The sequence below is a fragment of the Triticum dicoccoides genome, chromosome 4A, assembly GCF_002162155.2.
Source record: "Triticum dicoccoides isolate Atlit2015 ecotype Zavitan chromosome 4A, WEW_v2.0, whole genome shotgun sequence".
Taxonomy (NCBI): Eukaryota; Viridiplantae; Streptophyta; class Magnoliopsida; order Poales; family Poaceae; genus Triticum; species Triticum dicoccoides.
The window spans coordinates 615,827,745-615,840,180 of record NC_041386.1 but is presented as its reverse complement, the minus strand read 5'-3'; positions in this window follow the sequence as shown (position 1 = coordinate 615,840,180).

Genomic DNA, 12,436 nt, shown 5'->3' with positions numbered 1-12,436 from the left:
CTGAAGCATAGGGAACATCTTTCATTTTCTCTCTATCTTCTGCATTGGTCGGGCATTGAGTATTACTCAATTTCACACCTTGTAACACAGGCAAGAATCCTTTCTTTGCTTGATCCATTTTGAACTTCTTCAAAATTTTGTCAAGGTATGTGCTTTGTGAAAGTCCAATTAAGCGTCTTGATCTATCTCTATAGATCTTAATGCCCAATATGTAAGCAGCTTCACCGAGGTCTTTCATTGAAAAACTCTTATTCAAGTATCCCTTTATGCTATCCAGAAATTCTATATCATTTTCGATTAGTAATATGTCATCTACATATAATATCAGAAATGCTACAGAGCTCCCACTCACTTTCTTGTAAACACAGGCTTCCCCAAAAGTCTGTACAAAACCAAATGCTTTGGTCACACTATCAAAGCGTTTATTCCAACTCCGAGAGGCTTGCACCAGTCCATAAATGGATCGCTGGAGCTTGCACACTTTGTTAGCTCCCTTTGGATCGACAAAACCTTCCGGCTGCATCATATACAACTCTTCTTCCAGAAATCCATTCAAGAACGCAGTTTTGACATCCATCTGCCATATTTCATAATCATAAAATGCGGCAATTGCTAACATGATTCGGACAGACTTAAGCATTGCTACGGGTGAGAAGGTCTCATCGTAGTCAATCCCTTGAACTTGTCGAAAACCTTTTGCGACAAGTCGAGCTTTGTAGACAGTAACATTACCATCAGCGTCAGTCTTCTTCTTGAAGATCCATTTATTCTCAATTGCTTGCCGATCTTTGGGCAAGTCAACCAAAGTCCACACTTTGTTCTCATACATGGATCCCATCTCAGATTTCATGGCTTCAAGCCATTTTGCGGAATCTGGGCTCACCATCGCTTCTCCATAGTTCGTAGGTTCATCATGATCTAGTAGCATGACTTCCAGAACAGGATTACCATACCACTCTGGTGCGGATCTTACTCTGGTTGATCTACGAGGTTCAGTAGTATCTTGTTCTGAAGTTTCATGATCATCATCATTAGCTTCTTCACTAATTGGTGTAGGTGTCACAGAAACTGGTTTTTGTGATGTACTACTTTCCAATAAGGGAGCAGGTACAGTTACCTCATCAAGTTCTACTTTCCTCCCACTCACTTCTTTCGAGAGAAACCCCTTCTCTAGAAAGTTTCCGAATTTAGCAACAAAAGTCTTGCCTTCGGATCTGTGGTAGAAGGTGTATCCAATAGTTTCCTTTGGATATCCTATGAAGACACATTTCTCCGATTTGGGTTTGAGCTTATCAGGTTGAAGCTTTTTCACATAAGCATCGCAGCCCCAAACTTTCAGAAACGACAACTTTGGTTTCTTGCCAAACCACAGTTCATAAGGCGTCGTCTAAACGGATTTTGATGGTGCCCTATTTAACATGAATGCGGTTGTCTCTAGAGCATAACCCCAAAACGATAGCGGTAAATCAGTAAGAGACATCATAGATCGCACCATATCTAGTAAAGTACGATTATGACGTTCGGACACACCATTACACTGTGGTGTTTCAGGTGGTGTGAGTTGCGAAACTATTCCGCATTGTTTCAAATGTACACCAAACTCGTTACTCAAATATTCTCCTCCACGATCAGATCGTAGGAATTTTATTTTCTTGTTACGATGATTTTCAACTTCACTCTGAAATTCTTTGTACTTTTCAAATGTTTCAGACTTATGTTTCATTAAGTAGATATACCCATATCTTCTTAAGTCATCTGTGAAAGTGAGAAAATAACGATATCCGCCACGAGCCTCAACATTCATCGGACCACATACATCTGTATGTATGATTTCCAACAAATCTGTTGCTCTCTCCATAGTACCGGAGAACGGTGTTTTTGTCATCTTACCCATAAGGCACGGTTCGCAAGTACCAAGTGATTCATAATCAAGTGGTTCCAAAAGTCCATCAGTATGGAGTTTCTTCATGCGTTTTATACTCATATGACCTAAACGGTTGTGCCACAAATAAGTTGCACTATCATTATCAACTCTGCATTTTTTGGTTTCAACATTATGAATATGTGTGTCACTACTATCGAGATTTAATAAGAATAGACCATTCTTTATGGGTGCATGACCATAAAAGATATTACTCATATAAATAGAACAACCATTATTCTCTGATTTAAATGAATAACCGTCTCGCATCAAACAAGATCCATATATAATGTTCATGCTCAACGCTGGCACCAAATAACAATTATTTAGGTCTAATACTAATCCCGAAGGTAGATGTAGAGGTAGCGTGCCGACCGCGATCACATCGACTTTGGAACCATTTCCTACGCGCATCGTCACCTCGTCCTTAGCCAATCTTTGCTTAATCCGTAGTCCCTCTTTCGAGTTGCAAATGTTAGCAACAGAACCAGTATCAAATACCCAGGTGCTACTGCAAGCATTAGTAAGGTACACATCAACAACATGTATTTCACATATACCTTTGTTCACCTTGCCATCCTTCTTATCCGCCAAATACTTGGGGCAGTTCCGCTTCCAGTGACCAGTCTGCTTGCAGTAGAAGCACTCAGTTTCAGGCTTAGGTCCAGATTTGGGTTTCTTCTCTTGAGCAGCAACTTGCTTGCTGTTCTTTTTGAAGTTCCCCTTCTTCTTCCCTTTGCCCTTTTTCTTGAAACTAGTGGTCTTGTTGACCATCAACACTTGATGCTCCTTCTTAATTTCTACCTCCACAGCTTTCAGCATTGCGAAGAGCTCGGGAATAGTTTTATTCATCCCTTGCATATTATAGTTCATCACAAAGGTCTTGTAGCTAGGTGGCAGTGATTGGAGAATTCTGTCAATGATGCAATCATCTGGAAGATTAACTCCAAATTGAATCAAGTGATTATTATACCCAGAAATTTTGAGTATATGCTCACTGACAAAGCTGTTCTCCTCCATCTTGCAGCTATAGAACTTATTGGAGACTTCATATCTCTCAATCCGGGCATTTGCTTGAAATATTAACTTCAACTCCTGGAACATCTCATATGCTCCATGACGTTCAAAACATTGTTGAAGTCCCGATTCTAAGACGTAAAGCATGGCACACTGAACTATCGAGTAGTCATCAGCTTTGCTCTGCCAGACGTTCATAACATCTGGTGTTGCTCCAGCAGCAGGCCTGGCACCCAGCGGTGCTTCCAGGACATAATTCTTCTGTGCAGCAATGAGGATAATCCTCAAGTTACGGACCCAGTCCGTGTAATTGCTACCATCATCTTTCAACTTTGCTTTCTCAAGGAACGGATTAAAATTCAACGGAACAACAGCACGGGCCATCTATCTACAATCAAACATAAACAAGCAAGATACTATCAAGTACTAAGTTCATGATAAATTTAAGTTCAATTAATCATATTACTAAAGAACTCCCACTTAGATAGACATCCCTCTAATCCTCTAAGTGATTACGTGATCCAAATCAACTAAACCATGTCCGATCATCACGTGAGATGGAGTAGTTTCATTGGTGAACATCACTATGTTGATCATATCTACTATATGATTCACGCTGGACCTTTCGGTCTCCGTGTTTCGAGGCCATATATGTATATGCTTGGCTCGTCAAGTATAACCTGAGTATTCTGCGTGTGCAACTGTTTTGCACCCGTTGTATTTGAACGTAGAGCCTATCACACCCATCACGTGGTGTCTCAGCACGAAGAACTTTCGCAACGGTGCATACTCAGGGAGAACACTTCTTGATAATTAGTGAGAGATCATCTTAAAATGCTACCGTCAAACAAAGCAAGATAATATGCATAATAGATAAACATCACATGCAATCAATATAAGTGATATGATATGGCCATCATCATCTTGTGCTTGTGATCTCCATCTTCGAAGCACCGTCATGATCACCATTGTCACCGGCGCGACACCTTGATCATCATCGTAGCATCGTTATCGTCTCGCCAATCTTATGCTTCCACGACTATCGCTACCGCTTAGTGATAAAGTAAAGCATTACAGCGCAATTGCATTGCATACAATAAAGCGACAACCATATGGCTCCTGCCAGTTGCCGATAACTCGGTTACAAAACATGATCATCTCATCCAATAAAATTTAGCATCATGTCTTGACCATATCACATCACAACATGCCCTGCAAAAACAAGTTAGACGTCTTCTACTTTGTTGTTGCAAGTTTTACGTGGCTTCTACGGGCTTAAGTAAGAACCAATCTTACCTACGCATCAAAACCACAACGATAGTTTGTCAATTTGGTGTTGTTTTAACCTTCGCAAGGACCGGGCGTAGCCACACTCAGTTTAACTAAAGTTGGAGAAACTGACACCCGCCAGCCACCTGTGTGCAAAGCACATTGGTAGAACCAGTCTCGCGTAAGCGTACGCGTAATGTCGGTCCGGGCCGCTTCATCCAACAATACCGCCAAACCAAAGTATGACATGCTGGTAAGCAGTATGACTTCTATCGCCCACAACTCACTTGTGTTCTACTCGTGCATATAACATCAACACATAAAACCTAGGCTCTGATACCACTGTTGGGGAACGTAGTAATTTCAAAAAAATTCCTACGCACACGCAAGATCATGCTGATGCATAGCAACAAGAGGGGAGAGTGTGATCTACGTACCCTCGTAGACCGACAGCGGAAGCATTATGACAATGCAGTTGATGTAGTCGTACGTCTTCACGGCCCGACCGATCAAGCACCGAAACTACGGCACCTCCGAGTTTTAGCACATGTTCAGCTCGATGACGATCCCCGGACTCCGATCCATCAAAGTGTCGGGGAAGAGTTCCGTCAGCACGACGGTGTGGTGATGATCTTGATGTTCTACCGTCGCAGGGCTTCGCCTAAGCACCGCTACAATATTATCGAGGAGTATGGTGGAAGGGGGCACCGCACACGGCTAAGAAAACGATCACGTGGATCAACTTGTGTGTCTAGGGGTGCCCCCTGCTCCCGTATATAAAGGAGCAAGGGGAGGATGCCGGCCAGCCCTGGGCGCGCCAAGGAGGAGGAGTCCTCCTCCTAGTAGGAGTAGGACTCCCCTCTTTCCTACTCATACTAGGAGGGGGAAAGGAAGGGGGAGAGGGAGAAGGAAAAGGGGGTGCTGCCCCCCCTCTCCTAGTCCAATTCGGACCAGAGGGGGAGGGTGCGCACGGCCCACCCTGGGCGCCCCTCTCTCTCTCTCCACTAGGGCCCATAAGGCCCATTACTTCTCCCGGGGGGTTCCGGTAACCCTCCGGCACTCCGGTTTTCTCCGAAATGATCCAGAACACTTCCGGTGTCCGAATATAGCCGTCCAATATATCAATCTTTATGTCTCGACCATTTTGAGACTCCTCGTCATGTCCATGATCACATCCGGGACTCCGAACTAACTTTGGTACATCAAAACTCATAAACTCGTAATATAACTGTCATCGAAACCTTAAGCGTGCGGACCCGACGGGTTCGAGAACAATGTAGACATGACCGAGACATGTCTCTGGTCAATAACCAACAGCAGAACCTGGATGTTCATATTGGCTCCCACATATTCTACGAAGATCTTTATCGGTCAGACCGCATAACAACATACGTTGTTCCCTTTGTCATCAGTATGTTACTTGCCCGAGATTCGGTCGTCGGTATCTCAATACATAGTTCATTCTCGTTACTGGCAAGTCTCTTTTACTCGTTTCGTAATACATCATCTCGCAACTAACTCATTAGTTGCAATGCTTGCAAGGCTTATATGATGTGCATTACCGAGAGGGCCCAGAGATACCTCTCCGACAATCGGAGTGACAAATCCTAATCTCGAAATACGTCAACCCAACATTTACCTTTGGAGACACCTGTAGAGCTCCTTTATAATCACCCAGTTATGTTGTGACATTTGGTAGCACACAAAGTGTTCCTCCGGCAAACGGGAGTTGCATAATCTCATAGTTATAGGAACATGTATAAGTCATGAAGAAAGCAATAGCAACATACTAAACGATCGGGTGCTAAGCTAATGGAATGGGTCATGTCAATCACATCATTCTCCTAATAATGTGATCCCGTTAATCAAATGACAACACATGTCTATGGTTAGGAAACATAACCATCTTTGATTAACGAGCTAGTCAAGTAGAGGCATACTAGTGACGTTTAGTTTGTCTATGTATTCACACAAGTATTATGTTTCCGGATAATACAATTCTAGCATGAATAATAAACATTTATCATGATATAAGGAAATAAAATAATAACATTATTATTGCCTCTAGGGCATATTTCTTTCAGTTAGTTCCATTCAAATCATACAAGTTAGAGTCCAAAACAAGGGAAAAAGTGTTTGGAAAAGTAGATACGCCGGTGACGTATCAATAAGGATTATGAATTCTCTGTTAATCCTGATATAATTACTTTGGTTGAATCTGATCCTTTTCATGGCTATGAATCTGAAACTGTTGTGGCACATCTTACTAAATTAAATGATATAGCCACCCTGTTCACTAAAGATGAGAGAACTCGTTACTTGTATATCCTTAAAATATTTCCGTTCTCATTAAAGGGTGATGCTAAGATATGGTTTAATTCTCTTGATCCTGGTTGTGTGTGTAGTCGCCAGGATATGATTTATTACTTCTCTGCTAAATATTTCCCTACTCATAAGAAGCAAGCTGCTTTAAGGGATAGATATAATTTTGTGCAAATTGAAGAAGACAGTCTCCCACAAGCTTGGGGGAGGCTTCTCCGATTACTTAATGCTTTGCCTGATCATCCTCTTAAGAAAAATGAAATACATGATATCTTTTATAATGGACTAATCGATGCTTCCATAGATTACCTGGATAGTTGTGATGGTTTTGTTTTCATGGAAAGAACACCGGATGAAGCTGAAATTCTATCGAATAATATGTTGACAAATGAAAATAATTGGACACCTCCGGAGCCAATTCTTGAGCCTATTCCTAAATGAACTCCGAAGAAGAGGGGTATTCTATTTCTCAGTCCTGAAGATATGCAAGAGGCAAAGAAATTTATGAAAGAAAAAGGTATTAAAGCTGAAGATGTTAAGAATTTACCTCCTATTGAAGAAATACATGGTCTTAATTTACCGCATGTTGAAGAAACATATGATCTTAATCCATTACCTATTGAAGAAGTACATGGTCTTCATAACCCTACACAGGTAGTAAAGGTAAATTCTCTATATAGATATGATAAAGTTGTAGTCCCATTTACTAAGTTTGCTAGCCCATGCTTAGATGAGTTTGATAAATTTATGGCTAAGCAAGAAGACTTTAATGCTTATTTTGGTAGACAATTGAAATACAATTCAAATATTCTTGAACACTTGGGTGATTATATGGCTAATCTCAAAGGTGAACTTAAACATATTAGTAAACATGCTTCTATGGTTACCACTCAAGTAGAACAAGTACTTAAAGCTCAAAATGATTTGCTCAATGAATTGAATAGTAAGAATAATGATAATGTTGTTAGAGTTATGACTAGAGGTGGTAAAATGACTCAGGAACCTTTGTATCCTGAAGGCCATCCAAAGAGAATTGAGCAAGATTCTCAGAGAAATAATATAGATGCTCCTAGTCCTTCTAAAAGGAAGAAAAATAAAAATGATAAGACTTTGCATGCTTCCAGTGAACCTGTTATTGAAACACCTGAGAATCCAATTGATATTTCTATTTCTGATGCTGAAACTCAATCTGGTAATGAACCTAAAACTAGTAATAATGTTAATGATAATGTTCATGATGATGCTCAACCTAGTAATGATAATGATGTAGAAATTGAACCTGATGTTGGTCTTGATAACCCACAATCAAAGAATCAACGTTATGGTAAGAAAGACTTTGTTGCTAGGAAACATGGTAAAGAAAGAGAACCATGGGTTCAGAAACCCATGCCTTTTCCTCCCAAACCATCCAAAAAAAGGATGATGAGGATTTTGAGCGCTTTGCTGAAATGATTAGACCTATCTTTTTGCGGATGCGATTAACTGATATGCTCAAAATGAATCCTTATGCTAAGTATATGAAAGATATAATTACAAATAAAAGAAAGATACCGGAAGCTGAAATTTCCACCATGCTTGCTAATTATACTTTTAAGGGTGGAATACCAAAGAAACTTGGATATCCAGGAGTACCCACTATACCATGCCCCATTAAAAGAAACTATGTTAAAACTGCTTTATGTGATCTTGGAGCCGGTGTTAGTGTTATGCCTCTCTCTTTATATCGTAGACTTGATTTGAATAAGTTGACACCTACTGAAATATCTTTGCAAATGGCTGATAAATCAACTGCTATACCTGTCAGTATTTGTGAGGATGGGCCTGTTGTAGTTGCACTAAAGGCAATGTCACTTTTCATGTTAATGGCAATGAGCATACGGTACACTTTCCGAGGAAACAACCTCAAGTTCACAGTATCAATTCTATTGGAAAAATTCCATTGATTATATTTGGAGGTTTTGAATTTCCTCTTCCTACTGTCAAGAAGAAATATGATATTCTTATTATTTGGGATGTGCATATCCTCGTTGCGGTAACATAGTGTTATTCGAAATTTCTCCAGTTCCATGTTATTCTGAATGAGTTCGTTAACAAGACTTGATCAACCTTGTTAGTGGATTCCTTTTGATGGTCATGAGATGGATGAAACTAGAGAGCACAACCTTCTGTACCCCACTTTTATTTTCTATTATTTATATTAAATAAAATAAAATAAATATTTTTCTGTCTGTTATCCGATTATCCGTGCAATATAAAAATACCTCGAAAATAAAAGTTCTCCAAATGCCCTGAAATTTAAATATGATTTTTTCCAGAATATTTGAGAATATTTGGCACTGAGAACACATCAGGGGGGTCAACCACCAGCCCACGATGGTGGAGGGCGCGCCCTACCCCCTGGGCGCCCCCCTGCCTCGTGGGCCCACGGTGGCCCTCCTCCACTTATCTTTCACCCACACACTCCTTCTTCCTCCCCCAAACATGAATAACCAGCTCAAACCCGAATCCAAGCTCATTTTGCTGCCATTTTCGATCTCCTTGATCAAAACACCTCTCACAGAACTGCTTGGGGAGATTGTTCCTTGATATGTGACTCCTCCATTAGTCCAATTAGTTTTTGTTCTAGTGCTTTATTCATTGCAAATTTTTGCTATTTAGGTGACCCTGTTCTTGAGCTTGCATGTCAAATTTATATGGTTCCAAGTAGTTTTGATGCATGATATAGGCCCTAGGCACTTGAAGGAGTAGTTGTTATCAATATTATTGAGTTTGGTTTACTTTTATTTTGATGTTACTAAAAATTTCAGAACTTTTTAGAAAATGATGAAGAGACTTTTGAGGGGCTCATCGAGTCAAAGCTCGTAGGAAAAGTGTCGTGGTTTTGTCATGGCAGATGTCCTAGAGAAAGGACTTAGTCGTGGAGCCATCGCGACGGGTTAGCTTGAAGGGGTTAAAGCGGACACAGGGACGCAAGAGAGTTTTATACTAGTTCGGCCCCTTCAATGAAGGTAAAAGCCTACGTCTAGTTGTGATGGAATTGATGGGGTTTCGATGACTAGGGAGCAAACAAGCTTCGCCTATGTCTCGAGTTGTTGTCTGTTGTCCTTGAACCGCCGCCGGGTCGTCCCCTTATATACACGAGTGACACCCGTCGGTTCACAGAGTCCCAACACCGGTCGATATTCGTATTCGGGTTGGTCTCTCCTTATTCCTAACTTACAATACAAGTTTATATACAAATTCCGGTTTACAGCTACAAGTCTTGAACCGGCTACGGGCCTTAGGCCCTCATCTGCCTTCTTGGGCTTTATCTCTTCTGGAACTACTGATGAAGTTGACCTGGCCCAAATAGGCCGGTTTACGCCCAGCAGTAATATCCCCAACAATAAGGCACCGAAGCCTAAGTATAATCTGCCCCGCACCGCAAAATTTTGGGCGTGTGAATGGCCTTCCGATGATTTCTTGAGAGCAACCGGGATTTATGAAGATTTTCATGAATTGGCTAAGAATGCAGGCCTCACCGCTTTCCTCCATGACCAATGCGATTAGTATCTCTTACTCACAAATATCTTTGTGCAAAAGTTTCATTTCCATTCTAGGAGCTCACCACCTACGGTGGAGTTTTATTTATATGATGAGTATAAGGAGATGTCACTATATGATTTTTGTAGGGTTTGTTTGGTCCCTTTTGAGGGCAAGACAGAAGAACCACATCACGAGGACGTGGAGGGGTTTATTGATACTATCACTGTAGGGGAAACAAGGAAGGTTTCCGATGCACAAATCACTAGCATACATTTTCCTATTTTACGCTATTTTGCATTATTTGCTAGTCGTTGTTTAATTGGTCGCGGAAACTGTGGAAACCTTAGTATCCCTGATATTATTATTTTGCTCCACGGTTTATACGTGTAGCGACCCGACCCAAATGGGTCAAGTCTCTGTGCTTAAGTGTCATCCCTGGATCGGTATGCTGACACACACAGTACTCGAGGATTTATAACAGAGGTAAATCACATGTAAAAGTAACGTAAATACTATTACCTCAAATCCAAAATAGCGGAAGTAACAAGGTTGTGGATTCCCATCAACACCAACGGCAAAGTTGAGTGTAGAAATCGTAACCCTAACGTATCACTTACTCGTCATAAGAAATCCTGCAACATGAGAAGTTGCAGCCACAGAGGGTCAGTACATTGAATGTACTGGCAAATTCACACTATAGAGAATGATGAATAAAGGCTATCACTACATGCATATTTGGCTGGTGGAAAAGCTCTATGGTTATATGTTTTTGCGAAAAGCCAATTTTTCCCTACTGCAAAGGAATACATTTTAATTAACTATCATGGTGGTTGTTGAACATTGAGAATGGTTGACAGTATTCTCAATCCCAATTAAGTAACATCATTAAACCCAACAACTTAATTTAAAGTAACATGATGAGATTCACATGATAATCCAGGTACTAGATACTCAAGACGTCCATAACCGGGGACACGGCTAATCATGATTAGTTTATACACTCTGCAGAGGTTTGCGCACTTTTCCCCACAAGACTCGATCGCCTCCGTTGGGTTTTCTCGCACTACATGGTGTTTGAGAAACGGATGACTGAGACATAGTCTTTTAGAAGCACTAGCACCTTACAATCGGGTAGACCGTACCACCTACATCCCCTACATCTGCTAGTCTACCCTGTAAGAGTTCGCACGACTTAATCAACTATGCCAGAGCCCATAATGGCTTGTGGCTGCACACGGAAGTTTCTAGTATGAATAATCTCATGATCCCTTTGAGCCTGGGTGGCGGTCCAAAAGAAAAACAGGCAAGTCCTGGAATACCCAGGTGCCTCAATCCACCCAGATGTGTGTTTAGGTTGCCACCTTAGATAAACCATTAATTAACAATCTCACATCTGTCATGGATATCACTCACCCAATCCACGTCTACTAGCATAGCATGGTATAAGCAAATGCAGAAGTAACACCCAAAGGTTTGATAATAAACAGGTAATAGGTACTACCTCATCTACTTCCCATCCCACAATTTAATTAGATCCTAATCATGCAATGTGTGAGGATTGATCTAATGCAATATAACTGGGTTGTAGAAAAGGGTATGATCAAAGTGTTACTTGCCTGCAATGTTGATGAAGATGATTCGCACTCATAACTCTTGATAGTTCTACTCGTCACACTTCGGTTAATCTATCGTAAGCAAGCAATAGAAACCAGACATAAGCAATCACTGAAAAGATCGGGAAGAACGAAGAAGACAATTCGGAAAACATCAAAACCAAGAAAATAACTCTTGCAACATAAAACAATTTCTAACAGTACCAAATTAAGTGAATTTGGCCTTATCAGAAAGTTTAGGTCAAGAGCTTCGATTTGCAGAAAGAATCAACTCAAACGGAGTTACGAAACTCAAGTTATGATCAAACGAAGTTTGAATTCAAATCAAATCTAATTCAAATTTTAAACTTTTCAAAAACATGTTTCAGTTGGATTACTGGATAGAGGAGATCGTAACGAAGACGTGGACGTTGGTTTCGTTGGATTTGGACTAACGAGTAAAAAGTTATGCTTGTTTGAAGAACAGGGACTATTCTGTAAGTAAAGTATTCACATCTAGGTCCTTGGCCAAAATTACAGAAAAAGAAAAAAACTAAAAGGCGAACGTTCGTTTTCTATACCTAACCAGCGAACGTTCTCTAAATAGATCCTTCTAAAAGAAAATCGGTTTTTTATTTATAAAAAAATGATCTAGGTTTAAAAAAAAACGAACCAAACCGAGAATAAACCGGGGTGGTTACCGGTTCGGCCGAAATAAACCGGCGGCAGTGGATCTGTCTGAGCTCCGGCGAGGGCCGTGCGGCTCCGGCGAGTGGGGCGAGGCAAGCCG